The sequence below is a fragment of the Pelobates fuscus genome, chromosome 12 (genome assembly GCF_036172605.1).
Source record: "Pelobates fuscus isolate aPelFus1 chromosome 12, aPelFus1.pri, whole genome shotgun sequence".
Lineage (NCBI taxonomy): Eukaryota > Metazoa > Chordata > Amphibia > Anura > Pelobatidae > Pelobates > Pelobates fuscus.
Window position 1 is genome coordinate 79,689,066 of NC_086328.1, and position 18,742 is coordinate 79,707,807.

Here is an 18,742-nt window from a genome sequence, read left to right on the forward strand (position 1 = left end):
TGAAATTCTCATGAGAAGTCACTAAAACTACGAATGTGAGGTCAAGGAAACTTCCCGAAACTCTAGAATTTAAGTAGGATACGCCATATACACTATTAAAAACCCACTTAGAGAAGTTGGCAACGCTATGCTATTTTCTTTGGGAATAAGGAAATCTAATGCAGACTCTGTCCTCAGAAGGAAACCAGACACAGGATTTTTAAGACAAGAGAGGATTTGGAGCTTAAAGATTTTTCTTTGGATTGATACACTAATGTTGACATTGTTGTGTGATAATTACTAAATTGTAAAATTTTGACTTATTTAAAGAAGCTGTGACTAAAGCCGAGTTTGTGAATATTTTGAAAACATCACTTTTTGCCTACATATTTTTCTCGATACAATTCATCTTCTGGTGAATAAATTCTTCATTGGAACTATGTAAACAAAGTCACTCATGCCGACTCTTCTAAATTAAAATTAATTGCACCTGGAGATGCTGGGGATTGAACCCGGGGCCTCATACATGCGAAGCTTGCGCTCTACCACTGAGCTACATCCCCATTATATTGTTGCAGCATTACAGAACACGACACACAAATAGAACCTCGGCTCATTCGAAAAAATAGCCTTGTCTATTTTTTTTAATAAAGTTCGTCTGAGGACTGTAGATTGCAAAATAGTTAAAAGCCTCAGATGTATATTAACAGAGGTAATAGTTGGACACATTTAACCACATCCAATGATTGTTTAGGACTCCTAGCCTACGTATGGTAACTTAGTGTCAATTGTTATGTCAGATGGCTTAAATGCCCTTCCATTTATGACTTTATTGGTCAAAATATGAAGTTCTTCACTAAGTATATCATCTTCTTATCCAAAAATTATCCTCTTTTACTCGGGGAATGAGGACCTATAATCGATTTACTGACACCTCATGGACACCAGGCACCAGATTTTCTGAGACAGCAGTGAACAGGATCTTAGCAGATGTTTAATTAAGTTTGCTCACTCAACTCTAAATTGTTCAAAATCAAAACCTGAATTGCATTTTCTTTTCGGCTAAACGTTCCAAGCTGTGGAAGGAGCTATGTTGGACTCTTTTCTAAAACATCAGCCTTGAAACAATTTGAATAAAGCTTCTGTAGCCAAAGAAATGAAATTCTCATGAGAAGTCACTAAAACTACGAATGTGAGGTCAAGGAAACTTCCCGAAACTCTAGAATTTAAGTAGGATACGCCATATACACTATTAAAAACCACTTAGAGAAGTTGGCAACGCTATGCTATTTTCTTTGGGAATAAGGAAATCTAATGCAGACTCTGTCCTCAGAAGGAAACCAGACACAGGATTTTTAAGACAAGAGAGGATTTGGAGCTTAAAGATTTTTCTTTGGATTGATACACTAATGTTGACATTGTTGTGTGATAATTACTAAATTGTAAAATTTTGACTTTATTGGTCAAAATATGAAGTTCTTCACTAAGTATATCATCTTCTTATCCAAAAATTATCCTCTTTTACTCGGGGAATGAGGACCTATAATCGATTTACTGACACCTCATGGACACCAGGCACCAGATTTTCTGAGACAGCAGTGAACAGGATCTTAGCAGATGTTTAATTAAGTTTGCTCACTCAACTCTAAATTGTTCAAAATCAAAACCTGAATTGCATTTTCTTTTCGGCTAAACGTTCCAAGCTGTGGAAGGAGCTATGTTGGACTCTTTTCTAAAACATCAGCCTTGAAACAATTTTAATAAAGCTTCTGTAGCCAAAGAAATGAAATTCTCATGAGAAGTCACTAAAACTACGAATGTGAGGTCAAGGAAACTTCCCGAAACTCTAGAATTTAAGTAGGATACGCCATATACACTATTAAAAACCCACTTAGAGAAGTTGGCAACGCTATGCTATTTTCTTTGGGAATAAGGAAATCTAATGCAGACTCTGTCCTCAGAAGGAAACCAGACACAGGATTTTTAAGACAAGAGAGGATTTGGAGCTTAAAGATTTTTCTTTGGATTGATACACTAATGTTGACATTGTTGTGTGATAATTACTAAATTGTAAAATTTTGACTTAGTTAAAGAAGCTGTGACTAAAGCCGAGTTTGTGAATATTTTGAAAACATCACTTTTTGCATATATTTCTCGATACAATTCATCTTCTGGTGAATAAATTCTTCATTGGAACTATGTAAACAAAGTCACTCATGCCGACTCTTCTAAATTAAAATTAATTGCACCTGGAGATGCCGGGGATTGAACCCTGGGCCTCATACATGCAAAGCATGCGCTCTACCACTGAGCTACATCCCCATTACATTGCTGCAGCATTCCAGAACACGACACACAAATAGAACCTCGGCTCATTCGAAAAAATAGCCTTGTCTATTTTTTTTTAATAAAGTTCGTCTGAGGACTGTAGATTGCAAAATAGTTAAAAGCCTCAGATGTATATTAACAGAGGTAATAGTTGGACACATTTAACCACATCCAATGATTGTTTAGGACTCCTAGCCTATGTATGGTAACTTAGTGTCAATTGTTATATCAGATGGCTTAAATGCCCTTCCATTTATGACTTTATTGGTCAAAATATGAAGTTCTTCACTAAGTATATCATCTTCTTATCCAAAAATTATCCTCTTTTACTCGGGGAGTGAGGACCTATAATCGATTTACTGACACCTCATGGACACCAGGCACCAGATTTTCTGAGACAGCAGTGAACAGGATCTTAGCAGATGTTTAATTAAGATTGCTCACTCAACTCTAAATTGTTCAAAATCAAAACCTGAATTGCATTTTCTTTTCGGCTAAACGTTCCAAGCTGTGGAAGGAGCTATGTTGGACTCTTTTCTAAAACATCAGCCTTGAAACAATTTTAATAAAGCTTCTGTAGCCAAAGAAATGAAATTCTCATGAGAAGTCACTAAAACTACGAATGTGAGGTCAAGGAAACTTCCCGAAACTCTAGAATTTAAGTAGGATACGCCATATACACTATTAAAAACCCACTTAGAGAAGTTGGCAACGCTATGCTATTTTCTTTGGGAATAAGGAAATCTAATGCAGACTCTGTCCTCAGAAGGAAACCAGACACAGGATTTTTAAGACAAGAGAGGATTTGGAGCTTAAAGATTTTTCTTTGGATTGATACACTAATGTTGACATTGTTGTGTGATAATTACTAAATTGTAAAATTTTGACTTATTTAAAGAAGCTGTGACTAAAGCCGAGTTTGTGAATATTTTGAAAACATCACTTTTTGCCTACATATTTTTCTCGATACAATTCATCTTCTGGTGAATAAATTCTTCATTGGAACTATGTAAACAAAGTCACTCATGCCGACTCTTCTAAATTAAAATTAATTGCACCTGGAGATGCCGGGGATTGAACCCGGGGCCTCATACATGCAAAGCATGCGCTCTACCACTGAGCTACATCCCCATTACACTGTTGCAGCATTACAGAACACGACACACAAATAGAACCTCGGCTCATTCGAAAAAATAGCCTTGTCTATTTTTTTTAATAAAGTTCGTCTGAGGACTGTAGATTGCAAAATAGTTAAAAGCCTCAGATGTATATTAACAGAGGTAATAGTTGGACACATTTAACCACATCCAATGATTGTTTAGGACTCCTAGCCTACGTATGGTAACTTAGTGTCAATTGTTATGTCAGATGGCTTAAATGCCCTTCCATTTATGACTTTATTGGTCAAAATATGAAGTTCTTCACTAAGTATATCATCTTCTTATCCAAAAATTATCCTCTTTTACTCGGGGAATGAGGACCTATAATCGATTTACTGACACCTCATGGACACCAGGCACCAGATTTTCTGAGACAGCAGTGAACAGGATCTTAGCAGATGTTTAATTAAGTTTGCTCACTCAACTCTAAATTGTTCAAAATCAAAACCTGAATTGCATTTTCTTTTCGGCTAAACGTTCCAAGCTGTGGAAGGAGCTATGTTGGACTCTTTTCTAAAACATCAGCCTTGAAACAATTTGAATAAAGCTTCTGTAGCCAAAGAAATGAAATTCTCATGAGAAGTCACTAAAACTACGAATGTGAGGTCAAGGAAACTTCCCGAAACTCTAGAATTTAAGTAGGATACGCCATATACACTATTAAAAACCCACTTAGAGAAGTTGGCAACGCTATGCTATTTTCTTTGGGAATAAGGAAATCTAATGCAGACTCTGTCCTCAGAAGGAAACCAGACACAGGATTTTTAAGACAAGAGAGGATTTGGAGCTTAAAGATTTTTCTTTGGATTGATACACTAATGTTGACATTGTTGTGTGATAATTACTAAATTGTAAAATTTTGACTTATTTAAAGAAGCTGTGACTAAAGCCGAGTTTGTGAATATTTTGAAAACATCACTTTTTGCCTACATATTTTTCTCGATACAATTCATCTTCTGGTGAATAAATTCTTCATTGGAACTATGTAAACAAAGTCACTCATGCCGACTCTTCTAAATTAAAATTAATTGCACCTGGAGATGCCGGGGATTGAACCCGGGGCCTCATACATGCGAAGCATGCGCTCTACCACTGAGCTACATTCCCATTATATTGCTGCAGCTTTACAGAACACGACACACAAATAGAACCTCGGCTTATTCGAAAAAATAACCTTGTCTATTTTTTTTTAATAAAGTTCGTCTGAGGACTGTAGATTGCAAAATAGTTAAAAGCCTCAGATGTATATTAACAGAGGTAATAGTTGGACACATTTAACCACATCCAATGATTGTTTAGGACTCCTAGCCTACGTATGGTAACTTAGTGTCAATTGTTATATCAGATGGCTTAAATGCCCTTCCATTTATGACTTTATTGGTCAAAATATGAAGTTCTTCACTAAGTATATCATCTTCTTATCCAAAAATTATCCTCTTTTACTCGGGGAATGAGGACCTATAATCGATTTACTGACACCTCATGGACACCAGGCACCAGATTTTCTGAGACAGCAGTGAACAGGATCTTAGCAGATGTTTAATTAAGTTTGCTCACTCAACTCTAAATTGTTCAAAATCAAAACCTGAATTGCATTTTCTTTTCGGCTAAACGTTCCAAGCTGTGGAAGGAGCTATGTTGGACTCTTTTCTAAAACATCAGCCTTGAAACAATTTTAATAAAGCTTCTGTAGCCAAAGAAATGAAATTCTCATGAGAAGTCACTAAAACTACGAATGTGAGGTCAAGGAAACTTCCCGAAACGCTAGAATTTAAGTAGGATACGCCATATACACTATTAAAAACCCACTTAGAGAAGTTGGCAACGCTATGCTATTTTCTTTGGGAATAAGGAAATCTAATGCAGACTCTGTCCTCAGAAGGAAACCAGACACAGGATTTTTAAGACAAGAGAGGATTTGGAGCTTAAAGATTTTTCTTTGGATTGATACACTAATGTTGACATTGTTGTGTGATAATTACTAAATTGTAAAATTTTGACTTTATTGGTCAAAATATGAAGTTCTTCACTAAGTATATCATCTTCTTATTCAAAAATTATCCTCTTTTACTCGGGGAGTGAGGACCTATAATCGATTTACTGACACCTCATGGACACCAGGCACCAGATTTTCTGAGACAGCAGTGAACAGGATCTTAGCAGATGTTTAATTAAGTTTGCTCACTCAACTCTAAATTGTTCAAAATCAAAACCTGAATTGCATTTTCTTTTCGGCTAAACGTTCCAAGCTGTGGAAGGAGCTATGTTGGACTCTTTTCTAAAACATCAGCCTTGAAACAATTTGAATAAAGCTTCTGTAGCCAAAGAAATGAAATTCTCATGAGAAGTCACTAAAACTACGAATGTGAGGTCAAGGAAACTTCCCGAAACTCTAGAATTTAAGTAGGATACGCCATATACACTATTAAAAACCCACTTAGAGAAGTTGGCAACGCTATGCTATTTTCTTTGGGAATAAGGAAATCTAATGCAGACTCTGTCCTCAGAAGGAAACCAGACACAGTATTTTTAAGACAAGAGAGGATTTGGAGCTTAAAGATTTTTCTTTGGATTGATACACTAATGTTGACATTGTTGTGTGATAATTACTAAATTGTAAAATTTTGACTTATTTAAAGAAGCTGTGACTAAAGTCGAGTTATTGAATATTTTGAAAACATCACTTTTTGCCTACATATTTTTCTCGATACAATTCATCTTCTGGTGAATAAATTCTTCATTGGAACTATGTAAACAAAGTCACTCATGCCGACTCTTCTAAATTAAAATTAATTGCACCTGGAGATGCCGGGGATTGAACCCGGGGCCTCATACATGCGAAGCATGCGCTCTACCACTGAGCTACATCCCCATTACATTGCTGCAGCATTACAGAACACGACACACAAATAGAACCTCGGCTAATTCGAAAAAATAACCTTGTCTATTTTTTTTTAATAAAGTTCGTCTGAGGACTGTAGATTGCAAAATAGTTAAAAGCCTCAGATGTATATTAACAGAGGTAATAGTTGGACACATTTAACCACATCCAATGATTGTTTAGGACTCCTAGCCTACGTATGGTAACTTAGTGTCAATTGTTATATCAGATGGCTTAAATGCCCTTCCATTTATGACTTTATTGGTCAAAATATGAAGTTCTTCACTAAGTATATCATCTTCTTATCCAAAAATTATCCTCTTTTACTCGGGGAATGAGGACCTATAATCGATTTACTGACACCTCATGGACACCAGGCACCAGATTTTCTGAGACAGCAGTGAACAGGATCTTAGCAGATGTTTAATTAAGTTTGCTCACTCAACTCTAAATTGTTCAAAATCAAAACCTGAATTGCATTTTCTTTTCGGCTAAACGTTCCAAGCTGTGGAAGGAGCTATGTTGGACTCTTTTCTAAAACATCAGCCTTGAAACAATTTTAATAAAGCTTCTGTAGCCAAAGAAATGAAATTCTCATGAGAAGTCACTAAAACTACGAATGTGAGGTCAAGGAAACTTCCCGAAACGCTAGAATTTAAGTAGGATACGCCATATACACTATTAAAAACCCACTTAGAGAAGTTGGCAACGCTATGCTATTTTCTTTGGGAATAAGGAAATCTAATGCAGACTCTGTCCTCAGAAGGAAACCAGACACAGGATTTTTAAGACAAGAGAGGATTTGGAGCTTAAAGATTTTTCTTTGGATTGATACACTAATGTTGACATTGTTGTGTGATAATTACTAAATTGTAAAATTTTGACTTTATTGGTCAAAATATGAAGTTCTTCACTAAGTATATCATCTTCTTATCCAAAAATTATCCTCTTTTACTCGGGGAGTGAGGACCTATAATCGATTTACTGACACCTCATGGACACCAGGCACCAGATTTTCTGAGACAGCAGTGAACAGGATCTTAGCAGATGTTTAATTAAGTTTGCTCACTCAACTCTAAATTGTTCAAAATCAAAACCTGAATTGCATTTTCTTTTCGGCTAAACGTTCCAAGCTGTGGAAGGAGCTATGTTGGACTCTTTTCTAAAACATCAGCCTTGAAACAATTTTAATAAAGCTTCTGTAGCCAAAGAAATGAAATTCTCATGAGAAGTCACTAAAACTACGAATGTGAGGTCAAGGAAACTTCCCGAAACTCTAGAATTTAAGTAGGATACGCCATATACACTATTAAAAACCCACTTAGAGAAGTTGGCAACGCTATGCTATTTTCTTTGGGAATAAGGAAATCTAATGCAGACTCTGTCCTCAGAAGGAAACCAGACACAGTATTTTTAAGACAAGAGAGGATTTGGAGCTTAAAGATTTTTCTTTGGATTGATACACTAATGTTGACATTGTTGTGTGATAATTACTAAATTGTAAAATTTTGACTTATTTAAAGAAGCTGTGACTAAAGCCGAGTTTGTGAATATTTTGAAAACATCACTTTTTGCCTACATATTTTTCTCGATACAATTCATCTTCTGGTGAATAAATTCTTCATTGGAACTATGTAAACAAAGTCACTCATGCCGACTCTTCTAAATTAAAATTAATTGCACCTGGAGATGCCGGGGATTGAACCCGGGGCCTCATACATGCGAAGCATGCGCTCTACCACTGAGCTACATCCCCATTACATTTCTGCAGCATTACAGAACACGACACACAAATAGAACCTCGGCTAATTCGAAAAAATAACCTTGTCTATTTTTTTTTAATAAAGTTCGTCTGAGGACTGTAGATTGCAAAATAGTTAAAAGCCTCAGATGTATATTAACAGAGGTAATAGTTGGACACATTTAACCACATCCAATGATTGTTTAGGACTCCTAGCCTACGTATGGTAACTTAGTGTCAATTGTTATATCAGATGGCTTAAATGCCCTTCCATTTATGACTTTATTGGTCAAAATATGAAGTTCTTCACTAAGTATATCATCTTCTTATCCAAAAATTATCCTCTTTTACTCGGGGAATGAGGACCTATAATCGATTTACTGACACCTCATGGACACCAGGCACCAGATTTTCTGAGACAGCAGTGAACAGGATCTTAGCAGATGTTTAATTAAGTTTGCTCACTCAACTCTAAATTGTTCAAAATCAAAACCTGAATTGCATTTTCTTTTCGGCTAAACGTTCCAAGCTGTGGAAGGAGCTATGTTGGACTCTTTTCTAAAACATCAGCCTTGAAACAATTTTAATAAAGCTTCTGTAGCCAAAGAAATGAAATTCTCATGAGAAGTCACTAAAACTACGAATGTGAGGTCAAGGAAACTTCCCGAAACGCTAGAATTTAAGTAGGATACGCCATATACACTATTAAAAACCCACTTAGAGAAGTTGGCAACGCTATGCTATTTTCTTTGGGAATAAGGAAATCTAATGCAGACTCTGTCCTCAGAAGGAAACCAGACACAGGATTTTTAAGACAAGAGAGGATTTGGAGCTTAAAGATTTTTCTTTGGATTGATACACTAATGTTGACATTGTTGTGTGATAATTACTAAATTGTAAAATTTTGACTTTATTGGTCAAAATATGAAGTTCTTCACTAAGTATATCATCTTCTTATCCAAAAATTATCCTCTTTTACTCGGGGAGTGAGGACCTATAATCGATTTACTGACACCTCATGGACACCAGGCACCAGATTTTCTGAGACAGCAGTGAACAGGATCTTAGCAGATGTTTAATTAAGTTTGCTCACTCAACTCTAAATTGTTCAAAATCAAAACCTGAATTGCATTTTCTTTTCGGCTAAACGTTCCAAGCTGTGGAAGGAGCTATGTTGGACTCTTTTCTAAAACATCAGCCTTGAAACAATTTTAATAAAGCTTCTGTAGCCAAAGAAATGAAATTCTCATGAGAAGTCACTAAAACTACGAATGTGAGGTCAAGGAAACTTCCCGAAACTCTAGAATTTAAGAAGGATACGCCATATACACTATTAAAAACCCACTTAGAGAAGTTGGCAACGCTATGCTATTTTCTTTGGGAATAAGGAAATCTAATGCAGACTCTGTCCTCAGAAGGAAACCAGACACAGGATTTTTAAGACAAGAGAGGATTTGGAGCTTAAAGATTTTTCTTTGGATTGATACACTAATGTTGACATTGTTGTGTGATAATTACTAAATTGTAAAATTTTGACTTAGTTAAAGAAGCTGTGACTAAAGCCGAGTTTGTGAATATTTTGAAAACATCACTTTTTGCATATATTTCTCGATACAATTCATCTTCTGGTGAATAAATTCTTCATTGGAACTATGTAAACAAAGTCACTCATGCCGACTCTTCTAAATTAAAATTAATTGCACCTGGAGATGCCGGGGATTGAACCCTGGGCCTCATACATGCAAAGCATGCGCTCTACCACTGAGCTACATCCCCATTACATTGCTGCAGCATTCCAGAACACGACACACAAATAGAACCTCGGCTCATTCGAAAAAATAGCCTTGTCTATTTTTTTTTAATAAAGTTCGTCTGAGGACTGTAGATTGCAAAATAGTTAAAAGCCTCAGATGTATATTAACAGAGGTAATAGTTGGACACATTTAACCACATCCAATGATTGTTTAGGACTCCTAGCCTATGTATGGTAACTTAGTGTCAATTGTTATATCAGATGGCTTAAATGCCCTTCCATTTATGACTTTATTGGTCAAAATATGAAGTTCTTCACTAAGTATATCATCTTCTTATCCAAAAATTATCCTCTTTTACTCGGGGAGTGAGGACCTATAATCGATTTACTGACACCTCATGGACACCAGGCACCAGATTTTCTGAGACAGCAGTGAACAGGATCTTAGCAGATGTTTAATTAAGATTGCTCACTCAACTCTAAATTGTTCAAAATCAAAACCTGAATTGCATTTTCTTTTCGGCTAAACGTTCCAAGCTGTGGAAGGAGCTATGTTGGACTCTTTTCTAAAACATCAGCCTTGAAACAATTTTAATAAAGCTTCTGTAGCCAAAGAAATGAAATTCTCATGAGAAGTCACTAAAACTACGAATGTGAGGTCAAGGAAACTTCCCGAAACTCTAGAATTTAAGTAGGATACGCCATATACACTATTAAAAACCCACTTAGAGAAGTTGGCAACGCTATGCTATTTTCTTTGGGAATAAGGAAATCTAATGCAGACTCTGTCCTCAGAAGGAAACCAGACACAGGATTTTTAAGACAAGAGAGGATTTGGAGCTTAAAGATTTTTCTTTGGATTGATACACTAATGTTGACATTGTTGTGTGATAATTACTAAATTGTAAAATTTTGACTTATTTAAAGAAGCTGTGACTAAAGCCGAGTTTGTGAATATTTTGAAAACATCACTTTTTGCCTACATATTTTTCTCGATACAATTCATCTTCTGGTGAATAAATTCTTCATTGGAACTATGTAAACAAAGTCACTCATGCCGACTCTTCTAAATTAAAATTAATTGCACCTGGAGATGCCGGGGATTGAACCCGGGGCCTCATACATGCAAAGCATGCGCTCTACCACTGAGCTACATCCCCATTACACTGTTGCAGCATTACAGAACACGACACACAAATAGAACCTCGGCTCATTCGAAAAAATAGCCTTGTCTATTTTTTTTAATAAAGTTCGTCTGAGGACTGTAGATTGCAAAATAGTTAAAAGCCTCAGATGTATATTAACAGAGGTAATAGTTGGACACATTTAACCACATCCAATGATTGTTTAGGACTCCTAGCCTACGTATGGTAACTTAGTGTCAATTGTTATGTCAGATGGCTTAAATGCCCTTCCATTTATGACTTTATTGGTCAAAATATGAAGTTCTTCACTAAGTATATCATCTTCTTATCCAAAAATTATCCTCTTTTACTCGGGGAATGAGGACCTATAATCGATTTACTGACACCTCATGGACACCAGGCACCAGATTTTCTGAGACAGCAGTGAACAGGATCTTAGCAGATGTTTAATTAAGTTTGCTCACTCAACTCTAAATTGTTCAAAATCAAAACCTGAATTGCATTTTCTTTTCGGCTAAACGTTCCAAGCTGTGGAAGGAGCTATGTTGGACTCTTTTCTAAAACATCAGCCTTGAAACAATTTGAATAAAGCTTCTGTAGCCAAAGAAATGAAATTCTCATGAGAAGTCACTAAAACTACGAATGTGAGGTCAAGGAAACTTCCCGAAACTCTAGAATTTAAGTAGGATACGCCATATACACTATTAAAAACCCACTTAGAGAAGTTGGCAACGCTATGCTATTTTCTTTGGGAATAAGGAAATCTAATGCAGACTCTGTCCTCAGAAGGAAACCAGACACAGTATTTTTAAGACAAGAGAGGATTTGGAGCTTAAAGATTTTTCTTTGGATTGATACACTAATGTTGACATTGTTGTGTGATAATTACTAAATTGTAAAATTTTGACTTATTTAAAGAAGCTGTGACTAAAGCCGAGTTTGTGAATATTTTGAAAACATCACTTTTTGCCTACATATTTTTCTCGATACAATTCATCTTCTGGTGAATAAATTCTTCATTGGAACTATGTAAACAAAGTCACTCATGCCGACTCTTCTAAATTAAAATTAATTGCACCTGGAGATGCCGGGGATTGAACCCGGGGCCTCATACATGCGAAGCATGCGCTCTACCACTGAGCTACATCCCCATTACATTGCTGCAGCATTACAGAACACGACACACAAATAGAACCTCGGCTAATTCGAAAAAATAACCTTGTCTATTTTTTTTTTAATAAAGTTCGTCTGAGGACTGTAGATTGCAAAATAGTTAAAAGCCTCAGATGTATATTAACAGAGGTAATAGTTGGACACATTTAACCACATCCAATGATTGTTTAGGACTCCTAGCCTACGTATGGTAACTTAGTGTCAATTGTTATATCAGATGGCTTAAATGCCCTTCCATTTATGACTTTATTGGTCAAAATATGAAGTTCTTCACTAAGTATATCATCTTCTTATCCAAAAATTATCCTCTTTTACTCGGGGAATGAGGACCTATAATCGATTTACTGACACCTCATGGACACCAGGCACCAGATTTTCTGAGACAGCAGTGAACAGGATCTTAGCAGATGTTTAATTAAGTTTGCTCACTCAACTCTAAATTGTTCAAAATCAAAACCTGAATTGCATTTTCTTTTCAGCTAAACGTTCCAAGCTGTGGAAGGAGCTATGTTGGACTCTTTTCTAAAACATCAGCCTTGAAACAATTTTAATAAAGCTTCTGTAGCCAAAGAAATGAAATTCTCATGAGAAGTCACTAAAACTACGAATGTGAGGTCAAGGAAACTTCCCGAAACGCTAGAATTTAAGTAGGATACGCCATATACACTATTAAAAACCCACTTAGAGAAGTTGGCAACGCTATGCTATTTTCTTTGGGAATAAGGAAATCTAATGCAGACTCTGTCCTCAGAAGGAAACCAGACACAGGATTTTTAAGACAAGAGAGGATTTGGAGCTTAAAGATTTATCTTTGGATTGATACACTAATGTTGACATTGTTGTGTGATAATTACTAAATTGTAAAATTTTGACTTTATTGGTCAAAATATGAAGTTCTTCACTAAGTATATCATCTTCTTATCCAAAAATTATCCTCTTTTACTCGGGGAATGAGGACCTATAATCGATTTACTGACACCTCATGGACACCAGGCACCAGATTTTCTGAGACAGCAGTGAACAGGATCTTAGCAGATGTTTAATTAAGTTTGCTCACTCAACTCTAAATTGTTCAAAATCAAAACCTGAATTGCATTTTCTTTTCGGCTAAACGTTCCAAGCTGTGGAAGGAGCTATGTTGGACTCTTTTCTAAAACATCAGCCTTGAAACAATTTTAATAAAGCTTCTGTAGCCAAAGAAATGAAATTCTCATGAGAAGTCACTAAAACTACGAATGTGAGGTCAAGGAAACTTCCCGAAACTCTAGAATTTAAGTAGGATACGCCATATACACTATTAAAAACCCACTTAGAGAAGTTGGCAACGCTATGCTATTTTCTTTGGGAATAAGGAAATCTAATGCAGACTCTGTCCTCAGAAGGAAACCAGACACAGGATTTTTAAGACAAGAGAGGATTTGGAGCTTAAAGATTTATCTTTGGATTGATACACTAATGTTGACATTGTTGTGTGATAATTACTAAATTGTAAAATTTTGACTTTATTGGTCAAAATATGAAGTTCTTCACTAAGTATATCATCTTCTTATCCAAAAATTATCCTCTTTTACTCGGGGAATGAGGACCTATAATCGATTTACTGACACCTCATGGACACCAGGCACCAGATTTTCTGAGACAGCAGTGAACAGGATCTTAGCAGATGTTTAATTAAGTTTGCTCACTCAACTCTAAATTGTTCAAAATCAAAACCTGAATTGCATTTTCTTTTCGGCTAAACGTTCCAAGCTGTGGAAGGAGCTATGTTGGACTCTTTTCTAAAACATCAGCCTTGAAACAATTTTAATAAAGCTTCTGTAGCCAAAGAAATGAAATTCTCATGAGAAGTCACTAAAACTACGAATGTGAGGTCAAGGAAACTTCCCGAAACTCTAGAATTTAAGAAGGATACGCCATATACACTATTAAAAACCCACTTAGAGAAGTTGGCAACGCTATGCTATTTTCTTTGGGAATAAGGAAATCTAATGCAGACTCTGTCCTCAGAAGGAAACCAGACACAGGATTTTTAAGACAAGAGAGGATTTGGAGCTTAAAGATTTTTCTTTGGATTGATACACTAATGTTGACATTGTTGTGTGATAATTACTAAATTGTAAAATTTTGACTTTATTGGTCAAAATATGAAGTTCTTCACTAAGTATATTATCTTCTTATCCAAAAATTATCCTCTTTTACTCGGGGAATGAGGACCTATAATCGATTTACTGACACCTCATGGACACCAGGCACCAGATTTTCTGAGACAGCAGTGAACAGGATCTTAGCAGATGTTTAATTAAGTTTGCTCACTCAACTCTAAATTGTTCAAAATCAAAACCTGAATTGCATTTTCTTTTCGGCTAAACGTTCCAAGCTGTGGAAGGAGCTATGTTGGACTCTTTTCTAAAACATCAGCCTTGAAACAATTTTAATAAAGCTTCTGTAGCCAAAGAAATGAAATTCTCATGAGAAGTCACTAAAACTACGAATGTGAGGTCAAGGAAACTTCCCGAAACTCTAGAATTTAAGTAGGATACGCCATATACACTATTAAAAACCCACTTAGAGAAGTTGGCAACGCTATGCTATTTTCTTTGGGAATAAGGAAATCTAATGCAGACTCTGTCCTCAGAAGGAAACCAGACACAGGATTTTTAAGACAAGAGAGGATTTGGAGCTTAAAGATTTTTCTTTGGATTGATACACTAATGTTGACATTGTTGTGTGATAATTACTAAATTGTAAAATTTTGACTTAGTTAAAGAAGCTGTGACTAAAGCCGAGTTTGTGAATATTTTGAAAACATCACTTTTTGCATATATTTCTCGATACAATTCATCTTCTGGTGAATAAATTCTTCATTGGAACTATGTAAACAAAGTCACTCATGCCGACTCTTCTAAATTAAAATTAATTGCACCTGGAGACGCCGGGGATTGAACCCTGGGCCTCATACATGCAAAGCATGCGCTCTACCACTGAGCTACATCCCCATTACATTGCTGCAGCATTCCAGAACACGACACACAAATAGAACCTCGGCTCATTCTTAAAAATAGCCTTGTCTATTTTTTTTTAATAAAGTTCGTCTGAGGACTGTAGATTGCAAAATAGTTAAAAGCCTCAGATGTATATTAACAGAGGTAATAGTTGGACACATTTAACCACATCCAATGATTGTTTAGGACTCCTAGCCTATGTATGGTATCTTAGTGTCAATTGTTATATCAGATGGCTTAAATGCCCTTCCATTTATGACTTTATTGGTCAAAATATGAAGTTCTTCACTAAGTATATCATCTTCTTATCCAAAAATTATCCTCTTTTACTCGGGGAGTGAGGACCTATAATCGATTTACTGACACCTCATGGACACCAGGCACCAGATTTTCTGAGACAGCAGTGAACAGGATCTTAGCAGATGTTTAATTAAGATTGCTCACTCAACTCTAAATTGTTCAAAATCAAAACCTGAATTGCATTTTCTTTTTGGCTAAACGTTCCAAGCTGTGGAAGGAGCTATGTTGGACTCTTTTCTAAAACATCAGCCTTGAAACAATTTTAATAAAGCTTCTGTAGCCAAAGAAATGAAATTCTCATGAGAAGTCACTAAAACTACGAATGTGAGGTCAAGGAAACTTCCCGAAACTCTAGAATTTAAGTAGGATACGCCATATACACTATTAAAAACCCACTTAGAGAAGTTGGCAACGCTATGCTATTTTCTTTGGGAATAAGGAAATCTAATGCAGACTCTGTCCTCAGAAGGAAACCAGACACAGGATTTTTAAGACAAGAGAGGATTTGGAGCTTAAAGATTTTTCTTTGGATTGATACACTAATGTTGACATTGTTGTGTGATAATTACTAAATTGTAAAATTTTGACTTATTTAAAGAAGCTGTGACTAAAGCCGAGTTTGTGAATATTTTGAAAACATCACTTTTTGCCTACATATTTTTCTCGATACAATTCATCTTCTGGTGAATAAATTCTTCATTGGAACTATGTAAACAAAGTCACTCATGCCGACTCTTCTAAATTAAAATTAATTGCACCTGGAGATGCCAGGGATTGAACCTGGGGCCTCATACATGCAAAGCATGCGCTCTACCACTGAGCTACATCCCCATTACACTGTTGCAGCATTACAGAACACGACACACAAATAGAACCTCGGCTCATTCGAAAAAATAGCCTTGTCTATTTTTTTTAATAAAGTTCGTCTGAGGACTGTAGATTGCAAAATAGTTAAAAGCCTCAGATGTATATTAACAGAGGTAATAGTTGGACACATTTAACCACATCCAATGATTGTTTAGGACTCCTAGCCTACGTATGGTAACTTAGTGTCAATTGTTATGTCAGATGGCTTAAATGCCCTTCCATTTATGACTTTATTGGTCAAAATATGAAGTTCTTCACTAAGTATATCATCTTCTTATCCAAAAATTATCCTCTTTTACTCGGGGAATGAGGACCTATAATCGATTTACTGACACCTCATGGACACCAGGCACCAGATTTTCTGAGACAGCAGTGAACAGGATCTTAGCAGATGTTTAATTAAGTTTGCTCACTCAACTCTAAATTGTTCAAAATCAAAACCTGAATTGCATTTTCTTTTCGGCTAAACGTTCCAAGCTGTGGAAGGAGCTATGTTGGACTCTTTTCTAAAACATCAGCCTTGAAACAATTTGAATAAAGCTTCTGTAGCCAAAGAAATGAAATTCTCATGAGAAGTCACTAAAACTACGAATGTGAGGTCAAGGAAACTTCCCGAAACTCTAGAATTTAAGTAGGATACGCCATATACACTATTAAAAACCCACTTAGAGAAGTTGGCAACGCTATGCTATTTTCTTTGGGAATAAGGAAATCTAATGCAGACTCTGTCCTCAGAAGGAAACCAGACACAGGATTTTTAAGACAAGAGAGGATTTGGAGCTTAAAGATTTTTCTTTGGATTGATACACTAATGTTGACATTGTTGTGTGATAATTACTAAATTGTAAAATTTTGACTTATTTAAAGAAGCTGTGACTAAAGCCGAGTTTGTGAATATTTTGAAAACATCACTTTTTGCCTACATATTTTTCTCGATACAATTCATCTTCTGGTGAATAAATTCTTCATTGGAACTATGTAAACAAAGTCACTCATGCCGACTCTTCTAAATTAAAATTAATTGCACCTGGAGATGCCGGGGATTGAACCCGGGGCCTCATACATGCGAAGCATGCGCTCTACCACTGAGCTACATCCCCATTATATTGCTGCAGCTTTACAGAACACGACACACAAATAGAACCTCGGCTTATTCGAAAAAATAACCTTGTCTATTTTTTTTTAATAAAGTTCGTCTGAGGACTGTAGATTGCAAAATAGTTAAAAGCCTCAGATGTATATTAACAGAGGTAATAGTTGGACACATTTAACCACATCCAATGATTGTTTAGGACTCCTAGCCTACGTATGGTAACTTAGTGTCAATTGTTATATCAGATGGCTTAAATGCCCTTCCATTTATGACTTTATTGGTCAAAATATGAAGTTCTTCACTAAGTATATCATCTTCTTATCCAAAAATTATCCTCTTTTACTCGGGGAATGAGGACCTATAATCGATTTACTGACACCTCATGGACACCAGGCACCAGATTTTCTGAGACAGCAGTGAACAGGATCTTAGCAGATGTTTAATTAAGTTTGCTCACTCAACTCTAAATTGTTCAAAATCAAAACCTGAATTGCATTTTCTTTTCGGCTAAACGTTCCAAGCTGTGGAAGGAGCTATGTTGGACTCTTTTCTAAAACATCAGCCTTGAAACAATTTTAATAAAGCTTCTGTAGCCAAAGAAATGAAATTCTCATGAGAAGTCACTAAAACTACGAATGTGAGGTCAAGGAAACTTCCCGAAACGCTAGAATTTAAGTAGGATACGCCATATACACTATTAAAAACCCACTTAGAGAAGTTGGCAACGCTATGCTATTTTCTTTGGGAATAAGGAAATCTAATGCAGACTCTGTCCTCAGAAGGAAACCAGACACAGGATTTTTAAGACAAGAGAGGATTTGGAGCTTAAAGATTTTTCTTTGGATTGATACACTAATGTTGACATTGTTGTGTGATAATTACTAAATTGTAAAATTTTGACTTTATTGGTCAAAATATGAAGTTCTTCACTAAGTATATCATCTTCTTATCCAAAAATTATCCTCTTTTACTCGGGGAGTGAGGACCTATAATCGATTTACTGACACCTCATGGACACCAGGCACCAGATTTTCTGAGACAGCAGTGAACAGGATCTTAGCAGATGTTTAATTAAGTTTGCTCACTCAACTCTAAATTGTTCAAAATCAAAACCTGAATTGCATTTTCTTTTCGGCTAAACGTTCCAAGCTGTGGAAGGAGCTATGTTGGACTCTTTTCTAAAACATCAGCCTTGAAACAATTTTAATAAAGCTTCTGTAGCCAAAGAAATGAAATTCTCATGAGAAGTCACTAAAACTACGAATGTGAGGTCAAGGAAACTTCCCGAAACTCTAGAATTTAAGTAGGATACGCCATATA

The 18,742-nt window shown here is 36.0% G+C and overlaps 12 non-coding genes across 12 annotated transcripts; all 12 read right to left on the reverse strand.

Annotated features, from left to right (window-relative positions):
* Positions 1 to 470: 470 nt before the first annotated feature.
* Positions 471 to 542, reverse strand: TRNAA-CGC (transfer RNA alanine (anticodon CGC)). The gene has a single exon. It is a non-coding gene; the product is annotated as a tRNA-Ala (tRNA).
* A 1,687-nt stretch (positions 543 to 2,229) lies between these two features.
* On the reverse strand, positions 2,230 to 2,301 carry TRNAA-UGC (transfer RNA alanine (anticodon UGC)). The gene has a single exon. It is a non-coding gene; the product is annotated as a tRNA-Ala (tRNA).
* Positions 2,302 to 3,366: 1,065 nt separating this feature from the next.
* TRNAA-UGC (transfer RNA alanine (anticodon UGC)) lies at positions 3,367 to 3,438 on the reverse strand. The gene has a single exon. It is a non-coding gene; the product is annotated as a tRNA-Ala (tRNA).
* Positions 3,439 to 4,502: 1,064 nt separating this feature from the next.
* TRNAA-CGC (transfer RNA alanine (anticodon CGC)) lies at positions 4,503 to 4,574 on the reverse strand. Its single transcript has one exon. It is a non-coding gene; the product is annotated as a tRNA-Ala (tRNA).
* Positions 4,575 to 6,267: 1,693 nt separating this feature from the next.
* Positions 6,268 to 6,339, reverse strand: TRNAA-CGC (transfer RNA alanine (anticodon CGC)). Its single transcript has one exon. It is a non-coding gene; the product is annotated as a tRNA-Ala (tRNA).
* A 1,693-nt stretch (positions 6,340 to 8,032) lies between these two features.
* Positions 8,033 to 8,104, reverse strand: TRNAA-CGC (transfer RNA alanine (anticodon CGC)). Its single transcript has one exon. It is a non-coding gene; the product is annotated as a tRNA-Ala (tRNA).
* A 1,689-nt stretch (positions 8,105 to 9,793) lies between these two features.
* Positions 9,794 to 9,865, reverse strand: TRNAA-UGC (transfer RNA alanine (anticodon UGC)). The gene has a single exon. It is a non-coding gene; the product is annotated as a tRNA-Ala (tRNA).
* A 1,065-nt stretch (positions 9,866 to 10,930) lies between these two features.
* On the reverse strand, positions 10,931 to 11,002 carry TRNAA-UGC (transfer RNA alanine (anticodon UGC)). Its single transcript has one exon. It is a non-coding gene; the product is annotated as a tRNA-Ala (tRNA).
* Positions 11,003 to 12,066: 1,064 nt separating this feature from the next.
* Positions 12,067 to 12,138, reverse strand: TRNAA-CGC (transfer RNA alanine (anticodon CGC)). Its single transcript has one exon. It is a non-coding gene; the product is annotated as a tRNA-Ala (tRNA).
* A 2,946-nt stretch (positions 12,139 to 15,084) lies between these two features.
* TRNAA-UGC (transfer RNA alanine (anticodon UGC)) lies at positions 15,085 to 15,156 on the reverse strand. The gene has a single exon. It is a non-coding gene; the product is annotated as a tRNA-Ala (tRNA).
* A 1,065-nt stretch (positions 15,157 to 16,221) lies between these two features.
* TRNAA-UGC (transfer RNA alanine (anticodon UGC)) lies at positions 16,222 to 16,293 on the reverse strand. Its single transcript has one exon. It is a non-coding gene; the product is annotated as a tRNA-Ala (tRNA).
* A 1,064-nt stretch (positions 16,294 to 17,357) lies between these two features.
* On the reverse strand, positions 17,358 to 17,429 carry TRNAA-CGC (transfer RNA alanine (anticodon CGC)). The gene has a single exon. It is a non-coding gene; the product is annotated as a tRNA-Ala (tRNA).
* Between the last annotated feature and the right edge of the window lie 1,313 nt (positions 17,430 to 18,742).